The 19,213-nt window shown below is 38.1% G+C and overlaps 1 protein-coding gene across 4 annotated transcripts in view; it reads right to left on the bottom strand.

The window, feature by feature from the left end:
• Positions 1-19,213, bottom strand: part of LOC132152012 (arf-GAP with GTPase, ANK repeat and PH domain-containing protein 1) — a 182,629-nt gene that overhangs the window by 21,828 nt on the left and 141,588 nt on the right. The window lies entirely within an intron of this gene.

Here is a 19,213-nt window from a genome sequence, read left to right as displayed (position 1 = left end):
TTTGTCCGAAGCTGCAGTTGCTGTGTGACGCCTGTTCAATAAAAAAAAAAAAAAAAAAAAAAAACCTGGGCGCGCTCCGAGAAAAGGTCGTTAACATCATTTTCTTATTTTCGTTTTCGAAACTTGTGTTGGTTGATTCGTGCTTGATTCGTGCAATAGATTTTCGAACATAAAGTGACATTCGACACGGTCACGGTTTTAGACTAGAGAGGAGAAGGGATGGGAAAAGATCTGGGCACAGTTTTTCCAGAACTTTGTGCCAAGTTAAAGCGGTGTCGAGCTGTTTTAATGAATTTTTTTAGATGTATTATGGTGCCCGAACCCGTATGACTTTGAACAGTGACCGCGAACATTTAGTTTACTGCAGCCGCAGCCATCATTACCAAGCGCGAACCGTTGACTCTGACAGTAAGTGAGAGTATGAGATGAAGCGAACGCACAGGCCACAGCGTGACATCCGTGTAAACACAGATGACGTCAAGGATTTTTTTTTTTTATTAAAGAAGATAGCCTTCATTTGTATGTAGGCCAAGGCAATTTATATATCTACAATACTTACTTAAATATAATTAATAGTATTTTATTGCGTTTGTATTAGTTGTTTGAATAGTAAAAAAATAATTGGTCGGTCTTAACGCAAATTTACAATCGGCAAGTCGGTCGAACTAAAAGCAAAAAAAAAAATAAAAAATTGAGTCGGTGCTGAATTGACAGGGTCAGTCAGGTTACGGCAAACAAGAATATTTTTAAGGATGGCCTGACCATTTGATTTGAGTAAAACTAGCCTCGTATTATCACATACACAGAACTGTACAGGTATTCACGGCAACCTGCCAAAATAAATGTCCGGTCTATTTTTCAGTAGAATGTACATAGCCTACTACTACTACTAAAATGAAACAAACATTATTTTTTAAGGAATAATAACACAACATTTCTTCCATGTTTCAATTGTAATAGTAAATCCTCTTTGTTTGCAAAAAAAAAAAAAAGTTGGCTTAATTTTCAGTAATTAAAAGATAAATGAAATTTATGTTTCATGTCTTCATTTGATATCTAGAATATTTTTAATACACAACACATCATTTTTGAGAGGGGGAAAAATCATAAGGCTTCTTAAAGAAAAAAATGAATAAATTAAGTTGTTTTATGGACTCAAATAATTAGACATAATAAAACACAGAATTTGGTAACAATAAAAAATATGGAAAAAATAAAACATTTCATAGGGCCCTAAATATGTAATTTTTGTTAAACTTTTATTAAATTGATGTGAAAATCTACAAGTTTCATAGTTTTAATTAGACTTGCTTTTTGATTAATAAGCTTTAACTGTTAAAACAGAGTGGAGAAAAATTTAAACAGAAAAATACACAATCCAGAAAAATTCTAATGGAAATAACAGAATTTAGGAAAAAATAAAACTGATTTTGTGCTAATTTCAACGTTTACTATTATTATTACTTTTATTATTACTACTACTAGTATGATTCAGTACAGTTAAAAAAATAAATAAAAATCACTATTTTAGTTTTTGTTCAGTATCCATTTAAAAAAATGTCAGTTATTTAATCGGTCTCGGCCAGTGTGGTCCAACCTAGCTATTGGTATCGGCAAAATCCAATATCGGTCGACCTCTATCCACAGTCTGAGGTTTCGCTCATGCAGGCATAAAACATAAGTTCTACTAGATGGCTTTTGGATGTAGTCTCTGCCGTGTGTTCAAGAGTAACTTTTCGGCTAAGATACAATGTGATGCAACACCACAGTCAGATTTTGTCGCCTCTAGTTCTCTGATGATGGTTTGGTGTGTCTGGGCCTTAAGTGAGCAGATCTTGCTAGAATAAGTGGTAACGTGTACCAGACATTATTCTGCTAGTCTGCCTCTTTGAATCATTAATTTAGCCAAAAGTAAGTTAAAAACAAATGTTTTTTTCCCCATAAACAAGTCTTTAACCCCCATCTGTCTGTGAGACTTCTCTTACAGCTATACTATGTTCTGAGACAGCTCTTTGAATCATCTCCCCGTGAGGCCATTTCACAAGTTTAATCAGCGGGAAATCTGTGCAGCAACACCATTTCCTCTCCTTTAGTCAATCACAGGCCTAATTGGACTCCTATCATACAAGTCATATTAAAGGTCCCGCAGGGCCATAGGCCGCCCTCACCGCTGTAAAAGAGGCTTGTGTTCAAATCCCTAAATTCCTCCTTTACAGGAAGACATGCTTGGCAGCCAGAGTGCTTAAAAAAGAGGTATTACCAAAGGAACAAGCAGACAATAGAAAATGTGCTCATTTACAGAAAAAGTCAAACTCAAAACATCAACAAAAAATGTCTGGCGAGTCTGAGCCTATTATTTATTAATTTTTGATGGTTTTTATTATTATTTGCAAGGTTTGGGGGTTGGTGGGATCACTGGAGAATCCCAGTTAGATTGGACCCACCCTTCAAAGGTACCGGCCCCTCTGGGGTCAGCAGTAATGTTCTCACCCTAATTAAATCGCAGTGCTGTTGGGGAGAGGGGGGTATTTGACAATTATGAAGAGCAACAATGCAGAAAGATGAAATTTGGAGGCAAATATGAAGATTAGCTTTGCCCCCTCCCCTTAGCACACAATTAATAAGAAAACAACTGTGAAATACAAAAACTGTGATGACAGGGCATCAGGCTGACACCCCTCCCCTCTATTTCGCCCTTAAACTTTACAATGGGGCAGCTATCATTTATTGGGAGCCTGGTACTGCTTTCAATATTCCACAAGCCACTAATAGGGCAATCATTAGGTTTCACACAATTTAGACCAAAAGCATCCAATCACTTTCATGCTTTTCAATTCTTGCGCTGCCAATGTTCAGGCATATTGCAGCGACAAGGAAATTTGTGAACTCTGACACAGGCAACCTTTACCAACAAACGGCACGCAATCAACTTGGAGAGCAAGATTGCAGCATGAACAGAAATGATGCAGGGGGTGTTACCTCCACAAGGCCCAGATGGCAGTGCTCGGGGGTACAGTAGAAGAGTTGAATGGTTGGAAACACAAATTAACAGAGCGAAATGTCAAAGCACACAGTATTGCTTTGTGACACAGGTCATTAATTCCAATATTATCCCCTTCCTATTCAAGCATCTAGCATTAATAACCTGGCAAATATTACAGGAGTTATTCACTTCCAGGGAAAATGTGAACAAATAAATAAAGCAAGGGAAGGGGTGGAGTCATGGGAAAGGGGGTGTAGGAAGGGGAGGGGGCAAAGCGCATGTCACCTCCCACAATGAGTCCAATATCACCAAATGACATTATCCAATGTACCATCACTACATTAAATGATCAAATATCAAACACGACACTGTAACACGAACAGCCACAATTATGGAAACAAAGCATCATTTTACAATCGTTACATGCCCTAAAACTGTAAGTGCTGTGCAGCGAGGTTTGCGAGGGAGATCGATGAGGGAGGACAGAAGGTTAAAGCATAATCACAGGGTCTCGCCGCATTTGTGAGGGGCTTGTCAAAAAAAAAAAAAAAAAAAAAAGGGGTATGCTGACTCCCCCCTTGGTCTGTTTTCTGGAGCTAGTTACCTTCAGTGTTGGAAGCACTGCTGTAAATGTTGCGCAGACTACCGACGCGATTTAGTTTCCATGCCCTACGTTTGGCTGCATCTGATGACAAGCAGAGGAATAGATGGAGAGAAAGAAAAGAAGACAAAAAAAAACAAAAGAGAAAGGAGAGGAGCCAAAAACATAAATATTTGGGAAATGTGCAAGAAGTATCACAGAAGCGAAATATATATGACAGAGAAAGGCAGGGTGAAAAACAAAGGATGAACTGCAGTCAGCAGTCAAAAGTGCAAATGTTCAAACAAATGAGAATTATGCATAAATTATTAATTGGCTAATGAAGTCAGTGGGTTTGAAGCATGGGTTGAAAACACATTGCATTAGTTTAAAAAGGCATAATAATGCACCGTCAGAGTGGAAAGCTGCAAGACAAAACAGGTTATGTCCATGTTATCAAGCAGAGCGCGTGAATGAAAAATAAAGATGAATGAATAAATCTGTGCATTTCATAAAATAATTTAGTTACCACACCAATTTAGTTACTGTCTTTAACTGCATTCTGTGATGGAAATGAAAATGGTATAAGTGACACTTTGTTACATTTGCATAACTTTACAGGCTGATTGGAAATGTTCACAAAAATATTGCATTCATGTTATATTTACTTTCTTGGTAAAAACACTTAAATACTTGAGATGACATATGAACTAAGTTGTCTCTCTAGTATATATATATATATATATATATATATATATATATATATTAGGGATATGCCGGTATCAAATTTACCTGTTGCGGTTAATTGATATTGCTATTATCACGGTATACGGTATTATCACGGTATTGAAATTTTGTTTTAAAAAAGTGGTCATAATACAGTATAACAGGTTAAATGACTTTTTTTCTTATAACAAAAAACCAATAGGTATCACTTTACAATAAGACCTAGTTGTAGGGGAGTCGTGGCCTAATGGTTAGAGAGTCGGACTGCCAATCGAAAGGTTGTGAGTTCGAGTCCCGGGCTGGCAGGAATTGTGGGTGGGGGGAGTGCATGTACAGTGCTCTCTCCACCTTCAATACCACGACTTAGGTGCCCTTGAGCAAGGCATCGAACCCTCAACTGCTCCCCGGGCGCCGCAGCATAAAAATGGCTGCCCACTGCTCCGGGTGTGTGCTCACAGTGTGTGTGTGTGTTCACTGCTCTGTGTGTGTGCACTTCGGATGGGTTAAATGCAGAGCACAAATTCTGAGTATGGGTCACCATACTTGGCTGAATGTCACTTCACTTTTTTTTTCACTTTTTTGTTAACCTTAGTTAATGCATTACCATTCAGGGCAAGGCAAGTTTATTTACATAGCACATTTCGTACACATGAAGAAAAATAATCACAAAAATAAAACAAGCAATTTACTTGAAAATGAAAATGATTTAAAATTGACTTAAAATGAATTTAAGACAGTTTAAAAATAGAAAATGATTTTACATAAAATACAGTGCAATACATAAAAGATTGTGTAATCAGTTCGGACATCCCATAGTGCTCATTCAATAAATGCACAGCTAAACATATACGAGTGGCGCCGATACAGGATGGCTGCCTCCGTGACATGCTCTGCAGTTGTTTTTGTGTTTTTGTTAGTTTGTCCTGTCTTTAGTTATATTCCTGCAATCAGTTTCACCAGGGACGAATTGCTGGATATTCGGCAACACACATCTCCCGATATTTCACCGGTTTTCGACTATTCTGATGTTTTGCTAGACATTCTTGTCGGCGGAGCGGCTGCGCTGATCACACGCTTCAAGAGGACGCGCAGGCGGGGAAAGCGAGCGGGAGCGCTCGTGAGACTCAAAAAAACGCGGATTTCGAACGCCGTTGCCTAGCATTCATCTGGCAAATCTCCGCTCTCTTCCCAACAAAACGGACGAACTGCTTCTGCTCTCTCGGACAAATAAAGATTTCTCTCACTCTGCTGCTCTGTGTTTCACGGAAACTTGGCTGAATGACACCATACCGGACAGCGCGCTCCATCTGCCGGACTTTCAGCTGTTTAGAGCGGATCGCGACGCAGAATCAACGGGGAAATCGCGCGGCGGCGGGACATGCTTTTACATCAATGAACGGTGGTGTACAGATGTAACTGTGTTAAAGAAGACGTGCTGCTCAAATCTCGAAACGCTCTTCATTAACTGCAAGCCGTTCTATTCGCCGCAGGAGTTTCATTCGTTCATTCTGGTTAGTGTTTACATCCCTCCTCAATCGCACGTGAGCTCAGCTTTACAGAAACTCGCTGAGCACATCACAGAGATAGAACAACAACACCCAGACTCTGTTTTAATCATTCTTGGGGACTTTAATAAAGCCAATCTCTCCCGTGAACTGCCAAAATACAGACAGCATGTTACTTGTCCCACAAGAGACAGTAATATATTGGATCACTGTTACACAACAATAAAGGATGCATTTCTCTCTGTTCCACGAGCAGCTTTGGGACGTTCTGGTCACCTTCTGGTTCATCTTATACCGACCTACAGGCAAAAACTAAAATCAGCTAAACCTGTATTAAGGACTGTAAAAAGATGGACTAATGAAGCAGAGCAGGATTTACAATCTTGTTTTGACATCACTGCTTGGAGTGTTTTTGAAGCTGCTGCCACCGATCTGGACGAACTCACAGAGACCGTAACATCATATATCAGTTTCTGTGAGGATATGTGTATTCCTACCAAGACTCAACTAAATTTCAACAATGACAAACCGTGGTTCACTGCAAAACTCAGACAGCTCCGTCAGGCCAAAGAAGATGCTTACGTGAAGGGGGACAATGTCTTGTATAAACAGGCTAAATACACACTGGAAAAGGAGATCAAAGTGGCAAAGAGGAATTATTCTGAAAAAATAAGGACTCAGTTCACTTCGAACAACTCCGCATCAGTGTGGAAAAGCCTAAAGAAGATCACCAATTACAAGACACCACCCCCCAGCACTGTGGAAAATCAACGACTGGCAGACGATCTGAACGAGTTTTACTGCAGGTTTGAAAGAACACCCATCACCTGCCCTGAACACCTCTCCACACAACCGTTCACACCAATAACAACTCCTGCAACCAACCCTGAATGCCTCTCCAAACAAACGTTCACACCATTCACAGCTCCTGCAACCCATCCTGATCACCTCTCCAATCAACCGCTCTCACCATTCACAACTCCTGCAACCAACCCTGAATGCCTCTCCAAACAACTGTTCACACCACTCACAACTCCTGCAACCCACCCTGAACACCTCTCCAATCAAGCACTCTCACCATTCACACCTCCTGCATCCCCCCTCTCCCCCACACCTGCAATACAGATCAGCGAGGATGCGGTGCGCCAGGTCTTCAGGAAGCAGAAAAGGAAAAAAGCACCAGGCCCCAGATTGTGTTACACCAGCCTGTCTGAAATCCTGTGCTGACCAGCTGGCCCCCATCTTCACAAAGATCTTCAACAGATCGCTGGAGCTGTGTGAAGTCCCTTCATGCTTCAAACGCTCCACCATCATCCCCATCCCAAAGAAATCCAAAATTACAGGACTAAATGACTACAGGCCTGTGGCTCTAACGTCTGTAGTCATGAAGTCATTTGAAAAACTGGTGCTGGCCCACCTGAAGGACATCACTGGACCCTTGCTGGATCCTCTTCAGTTTGCCTACAGAGCAAACAGGTCTGTGGACGATGCAGTAAACATCGGACTGCATTATGTTCTGCAACACCTAGACAGACCGGGGTCCTATGTGAGGATCCTGTTTGTGGACTTCAGCTCTGCCTTCAACACGATCATCCCAAACCTCCTCCTGTCAGTGGATCAACAGCTTCCTGACAGACAGGCAGCAGCTAGTGAGGCTGGGAAAATACACATCCAGCACCCGTACAATCAGCACCGGAGCTCCCCAGGGCTGTGTTCTCTCCCCACTGCTCTTCTCCCTGTACACTAATGACTGCACATCTAAGGACCCCTCTGTCAAGCTCCTGAAGTTTGCAGATGACACCACACTCATCGGCCTCATTCAGGACGGTGACGAGTCTGCTTACAGACAGGAGGTTAAAGAGCTGGCTGTCTGGTGCAGTCTCAACAACCTGGAGCTTAACACGCTCAAAACAGTGGAGATGATCGTGGACTTCAGGAGAAACCCCCCTGCACTCCCCCCACTCACCATCATGAACAGCACTGTGACTGCAGTGGAGTCATTCAGATTCCTGGGCACCACTATCTCTCAGGACCTGAAGTGGGACATTCACATTGACTCCATTGTGAAAAAGGCCCAGCAGAGGTTGTACTTCCTTCGCCAGCTGAGGAAGTTTAACCTGCCACAGGATCTGCTGAAACAGTTCTACTCCACCATCATCGAATCCATCCTCTGCACTTCAGTAACTGTCTGGTTCAGCTCAGCTTCTAAATCTGACCTCAGAAGACTACAGAGGGTAGTCCGGACTGCTGAGCGAATTATCGGTACAACCCTCCCATCTATTCAAGAACTGTACTTATCCAGAGTGAGCAAAAGGGCTGTCAAAATCACTCTGGACCCCTCACATCCAGCACACTCCCTCTTTGAACTGTTGCCATCTGGTCGACGCTACAGAGCACTGAGCACCAGAACGACCAGACACAGGAACAGTTTCTTCCCTCAGGCAATCCATCTTATGAACAGCTGATAATAACTGTGGGACACACTACACTATTTATATTTATATACACTACACTTTTTATCCAACACACATACTTAGCGTACACGTAAATCTTTTGCACATAATATACATGTACATACATGGAACACACTATACTACTTATATTTATATTTATATACACATACACTTATTTATCCAAACACACATACTTAGCGTACAGTTAAAATTTTTCCACATAGTATACATGTACATACATAAATGCTCATTTTAATATACCTGCCATACATTGTCAATTTGTATATTGTCAATCCTTACCCACCTATTTGTATTTTTTTGTATTTTTTATTCCTTATTGTGTTTTTTGTTCTGTCGCTGTTATGTTGCACTGCGGAGCTCTGTCACGAAAACAAATTCCTCGTATGTGTGAACATAACTGGCAATAAAGCTCATTCTGATTCTGATTCTGAAACAATGAGCAATAGCTACATTTACTAGAAGTTATTCATCTTTGTTAAAAATACAAGTCTTAGTTCATGTTAGCTCATTAAATAACACAGTTGCAACTTTCAATTTTAACAATGTGGTATTAAATATTGTAATACCTAAGATTAATGAATGTTCAGAATAATAATAATATTTTTTTCATTGGCAGTTTATGCTAACTAATGAAGCCATAATGTAAAGTGTGAATGAACAATAAAAGATCAAAACACTTTCAAACTATTTCCACGGGATTTTCTAGTCCAGATTTTTTTTTAAAAAAGAGAAGATAAATAGCCTATTAAGTCTAAATATTTCAGTAGTTGGCTCTGTAATAAACACCATAGGGAAAACACAAATCTGAATGATTATTTAAGATTATTTTTATGTTTACAGGGTAAGGGGTGCATTTAGCGCCATCTGCTGTCAGAGAGTGAATGTGCTTTCATTCAGCACTTCTCTCACGTGTTCCTCCATGTGCTTCTCATTCGAGCTTGTTTACATTAGAGCGCATGCGCTCTTTCCAGCAGCATACAGCGATGTGCATTTTAAGCAGCTGATGGGAATACTATTCTTAAAATGCATTCCAAATTCTGAATAATTTGTTATGTATATTTATTCACGGTATTTAGAAGTGCCCACGATAACAATATTGTGCATATTAATCACCGCAATATATCACATTACAGAATACCGGCACAAGTCTAATATATATATACATTATATATATATACACACATATATAGACGGTTTCAACGGCCACAACATAAACAAACGTTACTGCGCATGCGCGCTTTTTTGGACCTAACTTAACTTCCGGTAGACTTCCAAATAGAATCAATAACAACAGCCAAGTCCCTCTAGAGTAGATAATTTTTGATAACAAACAACATATGTTTTCCGCGTGGATCAGGCGGACTTAATGAAAATGCAAATTCATTCTTTGGCAGCAGGAGATGTTTTAAAGCATACGTTAGACATAAAGTGCGAAAATAAATAAATGTATGGGAAACACATCCCACAGCACAACCACTTGACCCCAACTTCAGTGTACTCATCACCTTGACTTTAACTGCGTTTGTAGAAGGCACTGGAGCCAGACCGATATACACAACACAGACCGGAAGTTAACTTAGGTCCAGGCGCGTGCGCCCGATGAAACCGTCTATATACACCCTATTAGGGTCAAACCTTAATTATTTTACGCATCTTATATTTGCTAGTTTTTTAAGAGAGGTGTTTATTTCACCATGTGCATGTTTATTTCACAGTGTTGTAATAAATGTAATAATTTATCTAAGTCTATAATTTATAAGTCTGGATTTAGGACAGGGGTAAAACAAACAAACAAGCAAGCAAACAAACAAACAGACACATTTTAAAAGCAAAAGGATTCAAAAAAAAAAAAAGAGAGAAGAAAAAGGTGGAGGCATGGTGAAAAGTTTGCAAGAAAGTTTAATGTGACCATCATATAACCAAAATAAAATACTAACAGAAAGATGCCCCATTTTAAAATAATAATAATAATACAACAAATCTGTTCACTAAAACAAATTCTTCTAAAATTACCGTGATATGCAAAATCCAGTTTCACTAATTTATTTCTCAGTTCACTGTGTTCACAGGTCTAGCTTCATCTCTTTAAATAACTGCTCATTTCCCAGCTGTGCTGACAACTGACCTGAAGTCTCTTCGGCTCTATGCAGCCTCACTCTTTTCCCCTTAGGCCTAAGGGGACATTTGTTACACAACAGTAATCCCATCCAGTCCTTTCCATGTGCACAGCATCAGAGAGGAAAAAACTACAATAACGTGGCCCGGAATCAAGCTATTTTCCACACAATAGACTCTGTAAAAAGTGTATGGGATAGATTTACTCAGTCTTATTGTCTACGTGCTATGCTTGATCAAACACACAAACCATTCTTCGCCTTCTAGTAACATCAATTCCATGAATGTCTGCTCTTAACATCTTTTTCTCGCTATCATTTGTAGAGCTTAAAAGACATTTCAAAATAGCCTTTGTTGATCACAGAGAGCAACTTTGAGTTTAAGATATAAATAGTCCTTTTCCCATACCATTAGGAAGCCATAAGCCCATCTTCACTTTGTTCCTGCCAGTAACAGTGCAGAGCTGTTCACCTGCAGAATGCTTTAATTAAAAGTTGCGGCCACGTGCCAGATCAATTCCAGCCGAGGACACCTGTGAGGCCCCCGCCATCTTATGGAATGTCTTTCTCTTTCTGGCTGCTGCTTAAAATGTATCGCTCTTCCTGTATCCATGTCTTTGTGTGATCATCAAGGCATTCATAAGGCTCTTGCTGTCCCTCTGCAGTGCAGAGCCCATGCCGTCTGCCTGATCCGGTTTCAAAGGCTCTCACATTCTCTTGCTCTTATCAAACATAGTAATTACTTAACAAGGGCCACTTAGGGCCGTACAGCTCAGCGGTAATTGATAAACTGTGATCATCCGTGCAGTAAGTTTGCCATTTGAGTGCTGGGCTTTCAGCGGGTGGGGTGGGGGGGGATGTGCTCGGCATGCTGGGATCGATTGATCTTCAGGGGGATGAAAGAAAAACGTGTGTGAGAAGACTTTGTCTCAGAAAAAGGAGAAGAGCAGGTGAGCTGAAATTAGAGAAAGACCCCTGAACTGCTATAATGTTAGCTGAGAATCATCGGCATGTTGAGATTGTGTGCGTTTAGGGACACTTTTCTTAAACGGTGCACCTAAATCAGTTACAACCAGCATTTAAGATACAGTAAAAGATCTTGAAGACAACTGTAGGATGTCGTTATGACTTCCAAATGATTCCAATGTTAAAGTGATTTAGAGTCTCATTTATACTGAAGAACAATATTTTATTTACACATTAAATTACATCAAATGGAAAAAAGCGCCAGCTTAATGATGAAAGTAAAACTCCAAAACCTATTAACTGTATAGAGCCTACGAAAACATATGTAGGTTACATTTCACCCAAATATAAAAAGAATGATCTATGATCCATGATTTAATGACTGAATCACTTTGTCAGTGTGTTGAACTTGAGAACAGGATCAATCCAATTTAGTGAAAGAATCATTCGGGCTGCTTTTGAAAATTGGGTTCAGTTAATTCATTGAAAAGACCAATTCAAAAGAACTATTTGTTCTCAAATCAATTTATGAAATAGATCTCAAGTCATATGGATAAATTGTATATATTATGTGGCGATGCTACTGTACAATGTAATTGTATTCAATTGTATTTAAATATGCATAAATTAGTTTTTGTACAAGAGCAATGATTTTCTTTTATTACAGTAATGCTAATGGGATTTTTTTTTTTTTTGTATTACAGTCATTCGAATTCAGAGGGAAAACTATAACTTAACTAATGAAAATAATGTTACAATGCATTATTAATGGTTCTAAAATAAATTTCATTTTCTTTCAGCAAAATAATATTTATTTCGATTTTGGAATGAAATATGACCCAAAGTTTTTACTAGGTTTTGTCACATAAGATATTAGCAACAAATGCAGTGTTCAAGCACCACTATGAGAGTACATGTAAATATGTGCATGCTCTATAAAACACTATGAGCACAGTTCCCGAGCCTGACAGTATGTGTGTGTTATATAAAGCTCTAGGAGCATGGTACCTGGCCGGTGGAGCTCATGAATAACAAAGAGGCTGACAGCCTTATCCCTCAGCAGGCCCACGGCATGACAGCACTCCCCGGCCCCACGCACAAGTGCTTAATGGCTAAATTGGGAGACTGTTACTAATCGCTTATTGAATAATGAAAGTGACACAGCTGATAAAAGATTTCAATACTGTAGATTATTTATAATATTTCACTTAAGTGCCTGCCTGATGAATGGGGGCTGGGGAAGAGGCCCGGGCAGTGTCTGACAACGTTCAACCTTTTCAAAAAGCGTGAATCAGGGCAAGACAAAGCGGCTCTCCAGGGTTAGGAAAAAGAAAAGGGAGGAGGGAGGATGGGGAAAGAGTGAAAGAAAGATAGTGATGGCGAGAAATAAAGGGGGGTTTGAGTGAGGTACATTAATGCAACCCCATTTCTCACAGAAGACCCCTACAGGTCAGAAAGGACAAGAAAAATCTCTTTCTTTCAGAACAAAAAATTTGAATCCTTCTTCTGAGTGTTACATTTGGAAATAGAAAATATGTAAAACAGGTATGCCACAGTAAAGGAAGAAACAGAATTCATTTTCATACGACCCCCCTTCTACAATCCGAGTACTTTTAGGGTTCTCATTTCCCATGATTCCACTCTTCCATGACCACATGGTTGGCACCATAGAGAGTATTAAGTGGAAAAGATGGTCTCTCAATAATCTCAAATGCTAAGGTCATGGTAGAGATGGTACAGTGGTTCTCAACTGGTTTTGCTACAATTCGCAAATTTAACATTGATGGTAATCCAATCCAACACTATAGAATCAGACATTGCATTACAATGAAAATTGACTGACAAATTGATTGTGCATTTTAACATACATACACTAACATTCGAAAGGTTGGGATTGGTAAGGTTATTTTTTTTTATAGAAGTTGAACAATAGAACAAATAAATCGTTAGTAACATTATAAATGTCTTTACTGTCACTTTTGATGAATTTCATGGATTCTTGCTGAATTAAAGTTTTCATTTCTTTAAAACAAATCTTTCTGACCCCAACCTTTTTAATGGTTCTGTTTGCTCCATAATTTATATAATACTAAAGTAGAATTTATGTTATAATAATTAAGTGCACAAAACATTGCAATTTGGTTATATTGCAAGTTATCCGCACATTTAATTTAGTTTCTTATCTTTATTTTAGTTTGATTAGTTTGAAACTGTCATGAAACCTGTCTACGTTTGTATGTCTAATTTGACTTGCTTCTACCAAGTGACCAGAATTTAAAAAATAAACGAATACTGCACGACGCCTATATATTTTACCATTTCATCTATGCACTGTAAGAGAAAATACTATTTTCCTATGTGTATTCAATCAATGCCACTGCTTATACATGATTAATCTTGTCAATCTTCTTTAGCATTGTTTTCTGTTCTGTCTGGTAACAGATCTGTAATAAATTGTTTTGGGTCACAACCCCCTAGATGAGAACCACTGAATGCATACATGTATGGTATTTAATACTGATAGAAATATGCTGAATAAATTTCATTCTGATACACACTGCATGTAACACACTGATGTGTAGACATACATGCACACACACTCTTCCCTCACTGACAATATATTGGCCTCCTTTGGGAGAGGATCAATAAGGGTGATTGGGAACATTTTAAACAAGCAATGATCCTCGGCTCTCAAGAGTCCGTGGCCACCCACACAAGCCCAGTCTAATTAATCACACACTCTCTGGGCTGACACACACTCGTCCATCATTCCTCTCTCACACACACAAACACAGACAACCTTACAACACTTCAGAACTGTACTCTCACCCTGTCCAGAGGTTATGAACTACTTACTGTAAATTGAAGACCCATTTACACCAAGTGTTCCCAAACATTACATTGTAATCTAGCTTTTTTATTTAGTTGCAAATAAATAAATGTTTAGGTTAATTTAGTTTAATCCAAATTTTCTTTCAAAGAGTAATACAAGTTTGTCATTAGACATGTTTGACATTGAAGTATTATTACTATTTAATGTAACGGTTTTCTATTTTAATACATTGTATAATGTAATATATTCCTGTGATGGCAAAGCTGAATTTTCAGCAGCCTTTACTTTAGTCTTCAGCGTCCCATGATCCTTCAGAAATCATTATAATATGCTGATTTGGTGCTCAAGAAACATTTCTTTTTACTATCGATGTTGCTGCTTAATATTTTAGTAGAAATTGTAATATATATATATATATATATATATATATATATATATATATATATATATATATATATATATATATAATAGAATTCTTTATTGAATAGAATTGTTTAGCCCTAACATAAATCATTTTACAACAATATAAGTCTAACGTTTTACTTGCTGAATAAATGTTTTTGTACAACTTACAGTCCACATACTTTTGAACATCAGAGTATGTTATCTGCATTTACATAAAATTTAAATGTAGGCCTATTGCAAAGTTGTACAAACGATACTGAGTATGTAGTTATATACGATGCTAATTAAACCACTTTAAGCTTCAATTCTCTATGAGAATGAGTACAAAAATAAATACAAATATCTATCCATTTGGTCGAATTGGTGGCTGCAGTGATGAGTGGAGTCTGTGTGTGTGTGTGACAGACGGCATTTAACCGGATTGTCTGTGTGTGAGTGTGTAATAATCACTCAGCATATTTCTCTTGCTCCACGCAGGCTTGTCATCTGCCTGGTCTATACTGACAGCAGGAAACATATTACACATCTGCTGCTCAGAAACATCTGTTCCACTGCACCTCGCAGCAGACACAACTTCACTGCGTGATGGTGTGTGCGTGCTTGTGGTTGGGTGTGTGTGTGACATCAGCAGTGTATGAAGCTTAGCATGTGTTTACATCGAGGGTCTGCTAATTGTCACACCTTTTGCACAATGGGTGAAACTGTAATCTGCTGATTGGTCAGTTTGAATGTCTCACATTTGGTTTTCAGTCACATGGTCAAGGAAGGGATAAAAAAAGACTGTAACTGTTGCTCTAGGCTCTTTTCTCTCTTCTGGCTTTTCTTTGCTGGAGCTCTCTTCTCGGGGCCTTGACCTCTCTCTCTCTATCTTCCCCTCTCTCTTTCCTTCTCAGGTAATATTTTACATACTTGTTGGGTACAATTAACTATATGTTTACCATCCTTCATCTATTTTGTAACCAATTCAAGTGTAACCATAACAAAATATTGTTATTAAACCATTTCAATTATTAATTATGTGCTAACTAGTCTTGATTCAATATTAACTTTGAAGTGCTACCTATTGCAATACAATATAGTCACTTAATAGCAACGCTCTCCCACATATTTAGCTATTGTAACTGCGCTTATTTCTGTCATTGGTATAAATGGCAGGGGGTGGTAATAGACTAGAAATGTACAGTTTTATAACAATATGCTGATAACACTTTTTTTAGTCCTTCGGCAATCCAACAGCCTGAACCACTGTAGGGAAACCACCCTTACACTGGTATATAGGAAAGGGTTCTTTGACTATAATGAAATGTACAGATGACTGTATATAAATTATAGCACCATTCAACAGGCCTGCTATTCTCCACTTTTCTAATTTAATAATTTGTTCATAAATTATATTTTCAGCTTCGGAATTTGAGTGAAAAGTACATGAGCTGACATGAATTTCCGAAATTGTGTAGTATTTAGTTTGTCCCAGTTTTACTTTCATGACAATGGTGGTGTAAAATTTGATGATTATGTTTTCCAGCATAACTTGAGAATGTTTCTAAGAGCAAGGTGGAAGTTAGATTTTTTTCTACAGAGGAAATTAACATGGCAAATTTCACAAATTGAAATAGATTATATTTAAAAAGACAAAAACAATGAACAATTGTAGCATTTGGACCAATTAGACACACAACTGTTCATTAGAATTAACAAATCAACTATTCATTAACAAACAATCACAGAGCCCTCACCCAACACCAGACTCGGTGCCTATATGTCTGTGAATGATCTCCAGGCCGGGATACCTCAGCCAGATTAGATAAACTTTACAACCTAAAAGTATGTAGAGAGAATCTTCCTCCCTACTTAATTATCTCTAAAACACACACATACTGCTATATGAAATGACTTCTTTCATTTAATTCATAGACAGTTTTTTCTATGCCCTCCCTATCATGCATATCTCCAGGTCATTGTGTATGATTATTACATTCTTGTATATGGTCTTGTGTACTTATTTATGCATGCGTTATGATTAGGGCTGAAACGATTCCTCGAGCAACTCGAGTAACTCGATTACAAAAAATGATCGAGGCAAATTCCTCTGCCTCGAAGCCTCTTTTAATTTATTTTAAATCTCATGTCAGGTTCTTTTGCAATGATTTTTTTTTTAATGTGACACAACACGTTTACGTCACCCACAAATCGGAAGGAGACACAAGCGCAGCGTCTGAAATTGCACACTGCAAGGAGTCAGCATTGTTTTGATTTGAGGGCGCGGGCAAATGTATGTCCATTGCAAGAGAGCTGGCATACCACAACTAGGGCCGTAGGATTTCTGTGATGCAGAAAACGCGGAGGGAATCGCGGAATCCAGTCATAAAAACGGAATTTACAGTTTAACGCGGAATGGCACGGACTTTGCCAAATTTTGAATGAATTAATCAAAAATAGGTCATTGCACTTACACCAAATCTCGATATGGACTAATATCTGTAAATATTAAACCGGAACAGACTATTTAAATATGAATCCTGCATGTTCTGCGTGTCTCTGTTATTGAATGGGGCAGAAGCGCGACTTTACACACACTGAAGCGCGAGTGACGCTCCGTCTGCTGTCTCACTAATAAGGACGTGAACACATGAACAACATCTCCAAAACTGCTCTGACAGTCACTTCATGAGCATTTGACTGTTTGATTTGAGTAAAACTAGCGTCACAACAGAACTGTAAAGGTACGTTAACCCGTCAAAATAAAAGTCCGGTTCAAAGACAAGTATTTGCCAGAGATGTATTACTATTGTTCAGCAGAATGTATATATCCTACTACAAAAAAATAAAATCAAACATTATTTTTTTTAAGGTTTAATCACACAACATTTCTTCCATGTTTTATTTTTAATAGTAAATCCCCTTTGTTTACCAAAAAGTTAAGTTTGCTTAATTTTCAATAATTAAAAGATAAATTATTTTTTTGTGTGTTTAATGTTTAATGTGCATCTCAGAAAATGCTTTATTTAAAACCCCAACTGAATGGCACTTAATTCATTTGTCAACTTTCTTGTCATTGTTCACAGTACAAGTACAGACAGAGAAACAATGGGTAATAATTAAATGTTTATTTTTGATGAATGCATTGCATTGAATGCATTTAAAAAATAAAAATATTTTTTTTCTAAAAAAGGAAACGAAGTTGTTCATTTTAAGAGACCCAGTAGTCTTATTTTCTCTTGCATAATTAATATTGCACTTTAATTGAGCAAAAACGCATTTTATCCGATTACTCGATTAATCGATGGAATTTTTGGTAGAATACTCGATTACTAAAATATTCGATAGCTACAGCCCTAGTTATGATTGATCACTAGTTAATATAACCTTACCTATGCCATGTTTGATATCTACAAGTTCATATTTCCATGAACTAAATGAGAATGTATGTTACATGTTGATACCTATGCTACACACTAGCATTATACTAATGAAGATTCTTCTCTTGAACACCCAATCGAGTTTCTTATGCAGAACAATGTTAGGATTGTAAAATTTCCCTCCATTCCCTCCAGGTACCATTCCTCATTGGCTCACTCAAATCGTGAGAGGTATGACCTGCTTTGAAATTATAAGGCCTCAGATCACCTAGGGCTTTTTGGGGTTTTTGTCTTTTGTCTCTGCTCTCATCACCCTCCCTGGGCTGGTGCAGTCGAGCCTTGCAGGTCTTAACTACAGCCATGCCTTCACTTTCCAACTTGGAGAAAACTCTCCCGACCACCACAGAGTCAGAAAAACATATTTTTGGAGTCCATCACTCTTTAAACCCGGAAGAACCGGTGATCGCAACTTCTACATCACTGAAACTCCAAACCATCACGACTTTCATTTGAGACTACATCCGGACGCTCGTTCACAGCCAAGGCAATGCAAGTAATGTATATTTAACTAAATGAAACAGAGGTTTAGAATAAGCTGTAGACTCCATTATTCAGGTGGTTCTCATTTTCCATAGCTGCATTCTCTGGTTTCATGTTTGATTGTTTGTCTAGATTAGTTATGTGTTAGTGTTTAGTTGATAAAACGTATGTGCACAAATTACATGAGTTTCAGGTACTCTCACTGCTTGTGTATAGTGTCCCTTTTACGATCAGATCTATAGCTACATGTTGTAATGCATTACTGTAAGAAAGTTATTTTCTGTGGCCATGAAAATATCCATTCTTAAAGTTGACAAAATTATACAGAATGTTCGCTGGACGAACAGATTAGTTGGTTGTAATATTAATTCTGCTACAGTTACTACTGGCAGCTGAGGTAAATAATTCTAATTAATTGATTATTTATATACATTTCCCCTTTGAGCTAATTTTCTACACAATGTTATATTAAAATAGCTCTGTGCATTATTTCCTGCAGTATAAATGAAGTGCATTGTACAGCAATATTGACAATATAAAAACAGTCACTGTTCTTGACTGAATCACTTTTTTTTTTTTGACTAATACGAATACTAATTAAATTTTTGACCTTGAAAAGGAGCATAATAGAATTTTCCATTTGTTTCCAGGTTTAAAATGTAAAGATTTTCTGAGTGGACTTTTGTGCAATAGTTTTTCACACTCACCCTGTAACATCATATAACATT

Source organism: Carassius carassius, chromosome 10, assembly GCF_963082965.1.
Source record: "Carassius carassius chromosome 10, fCarCar2.1, whole genome shotgun sequence".
NCBI classification, from domain to species: domain Eukaryota; kingdom Metazoa; phylum Chordata; class Actinopteri; order Cypriniformes; family Cyprinidae; genus Carassius; species Carassius carassius.
Note: the sequence above shows the minus strand (reverse complement) of the source record. Positions and strands in the feature narration are given on the sequence as shown.